Source organism: Sinocyclocheilus grahami, unplaced genomic scaffold, assembly GCF_001515645.1.
Source record: "Sinocyclocheilus grahami isolate Dianchi unplaced genomic scaffold, SAMN03320097.WGS_v1.1 scaffold178.1, whole genome shotgun sequence".
In the NCBI taxonomy this organism is placed as follows: domain Eukaryota; kingdom Metazoa; phylum Chordata; class Actinopteri; order Cypriniformes; family Cyprinidae; genus Sinocyclocheilus; species Sinocyclocheilus grahami.
Genome location: NW_015505357.1, coordinates 1,320,503 through 1,323,575, shown reverse-complemented (window position 1 = coordinate 1,323,575; position 3,073 = coordinate 1,320,503).

Below are 3,073 nucleotides of genomic sequence, written 5' to 3'. Positions count from 1 at the left end.
TTTGCTAATTGTGCTCCGTCTCAGTTCTTTGTTCCTGTGGGTTGTGTTTAACCTACACGACTCTCGGAATTTCTCAGGACCGCAGCTTGTTAAAAAGAAACTCCTACACTTAACGTCTGAGAATGCATTGACTCGCTGTGCCCCTCTGGAAAAGGGTTTCTAACTTTGTAAAAAAAACCTTGCAATTCTTCTTTTATCTCCATCCAAAAGATGTGACATTCTTGGCAACAATACAGTGACTGGCGGCCTCCTTGATATTTCGTTTAGATGACTTTGATAGCAGAGACTACGGAGGATCTCCAGGGACTCTGGCGGGCCGAGGCATCCATAGAGCTTGCCGCAGGTTGTCTCGTTTCTGGATCTGTAGGGTGCTGCCATGGTCCACGGGGTCATCTCGACGTGTCTCTTATTCTCTCAACACCTGGGATTATGCAGTGTCTCTTTGAGTCTTAAAGGATTTGGGCAAATCAGAAAGGGCAAGTCCAGCAAGACTGAACTGAAGCCCAGCTATGGATTCAGATAAGCCGACTTACTCCATGGATGGCGCAACTGTTCTCGGTGCAGTGAAACAGCTGCGTCCCTGAGCTATGGCTTTATGTTGGCTGCTTTCGTGCTGATCTCAGCACAGCTCTTGGCAGCCCCTGTCTGATGGTTCCCTGGTGTGGGCGCTATGAATAGCTCTCTACCCCTCTTCATTTCCTCCTGTGTCCTGGCAACACTGATCCGCTGGCTGCCGGGTGCTGCAACACTGAAGCTGACAAAGCAAGGAGTGCAGAACTATCCGGAAAGCCAGATGTGAATGTGGGTCTGTAGATATATGTGTCCAATTGTGAACGGGAGAGAGAAATACAGAAAGCAAGATGTGTGGCTTTAAATACGTAATAGATATTGTATTTCAGGAAAATGCTCTGGTTGAGCTTAGAATGCATAACAGGATGGAAATGAAGAGCAAAGTTTGCGATTGCTCAGGGAGGGATGGACAGTTAGCTTACATGAGGGTGTTGACTTCAAGTTGATAACTTCTTTAAATTGACATAAATATTTAGAAATCAGTATGATATTGACTAACACTTGTTTTTTTGTTTGTTTGTTTTTTCCCAACAAAAAGACATCGCTTTACAGAGGATGATGTCATTAAGGGAATTATTTTGAGGCACAGGTAAAACCTAAAAATGAATTGCTTAATAGCAGTAGGCTATTTATTAATAAAGCATATACATTCACTAATAAAATTAAATATAATATAATAAAACATAATATAATGAAATAATAATATATATATATTTTTTTTATTTTGCCAGGACATTATCCAGTAATTTTACAGACATTTCCATGAACTCTAAAACATGATACACAAAATTCAAAACAGTTAAAACCAGGGGTTTTTTTTTTACCTGTATTTTGAATTTTGTATATCGCGTTAATTAATTAAAATGAAATTAAAGTTAAAACTAATCCAAAAATATATTGTCCTATTTTTTCTTGTATTTATTTAGTTTTTTTTTTCCGTCACAGCGTATATACCGAAATGTAAAAAAATAAAATAAAATAAAAAACTAAAGTAAAAATAGGACACAATATATTTTTGGATTAATTTTAACTTTAATTTCATTTTAATTAATTAACAACATGAGATGCGTGTGTGTGTGTGTGTATATATATATATATATATATATATATATATGTGTGTGTGTGTGTGAGGGGCCGTACAAGCCACACACACACCAAAGGATTGATTGGCTCCTCCTTAATACCATAGTATTATTTGAAGTACTTTTGAGGGCCATGTAAACACCATGATAATGAATATGGCACTCACTGTATATAATCAAAGTGCATGGAATTAGTATATGATAGTATCACTGTACCATGGTATTGCCTCACTTCGGTTTTGCAAGAGATGGCAGTAAACACATGGCAAGCCGATTCTGAAATACCATTCTTTTCCAGCTTTTAAAGCTGTCGTATTCACTCAAAATGAGGGCGAAGTTCAAAAGCCCTATTGCCTCTTGCTGCTATCATTTAAATTTGGGTCAGTATGTTATCTGTCTGAGACGAAAAACAAAAATGAAATGATGAATAAAAAGACCTCTATCCTCAGACTAAAAACAATTCCAGCGCAATCGGATTAAAGTGCCCGTCGTCTTTGCATCCACAATAGTGGCGCTTCACAAGCACATTGAGGAGCAGGTGGAGGCACCGTCCAAGCCAATTCATTTGCACAATGCAGAGTCTCCCTTGCCTTGATGAGCCATTGTCTTGGTTACAAGGGAATATAAAAAAAAAAAGAGGACATAACTGGCAGAAATGGGCACGTGATTCTTTAGCGCCTAAATCCCCAGCTGGCCCGCAACTCGCCAGTTGGGTGTGTTAAAAGGAGCAGATATCAGAGTGTGGGTCGCTGCCAGTCTTCTGGCCTTGAGTAATTAGCCCGTTCTTCACACCATCGCTGAGCTCACCAGAGGAAGCAGCAGTGGGTCTGGAAGAATGCATCATACACATGCTAATACACACATACCCATATACACTCTGCTCTACCTCATACCATTTCATATAATTTAAGAGCAGAATGTACACTATACAGATAATTATTTAGGCAATTATCCAAAAGTTACGATTTAGGTGAATAGTGCACCTAAAAGCTACCTACTGTAAAAAATGTTCACCCCTTTCAACTTAAAAACTTAAGTTTTGTGGCTGCCTTAAAATTTTTAAGTTAAATCAACTTAAAAGTATAAGTCATTTCAACTCACTAATTAAAATCTTGCCTAGTGCTGAATTGTTTTATTGAAGTTCATTTGACTTTACAACATTTGCTGTTTCAACTTAAGAATTTTCTAGTTATGATAATGTAAACTTTATTTTAGATCTAGATAAAAAAATATACTACAACATTTGTTTGAAACATTTCAATTAGATTTTTTTCTTGCAGTGCTTATAAACAGGGTTTTAATATTAAGAACAGTACACAACCTGCCTGTGCATGCTAATGTGTGAATGCCAGTATATGTATACAACAGGGGCACAAAAGTAGCAAAAAACTGCCAAGAAACTGTCATACAAAGCTGAAAAT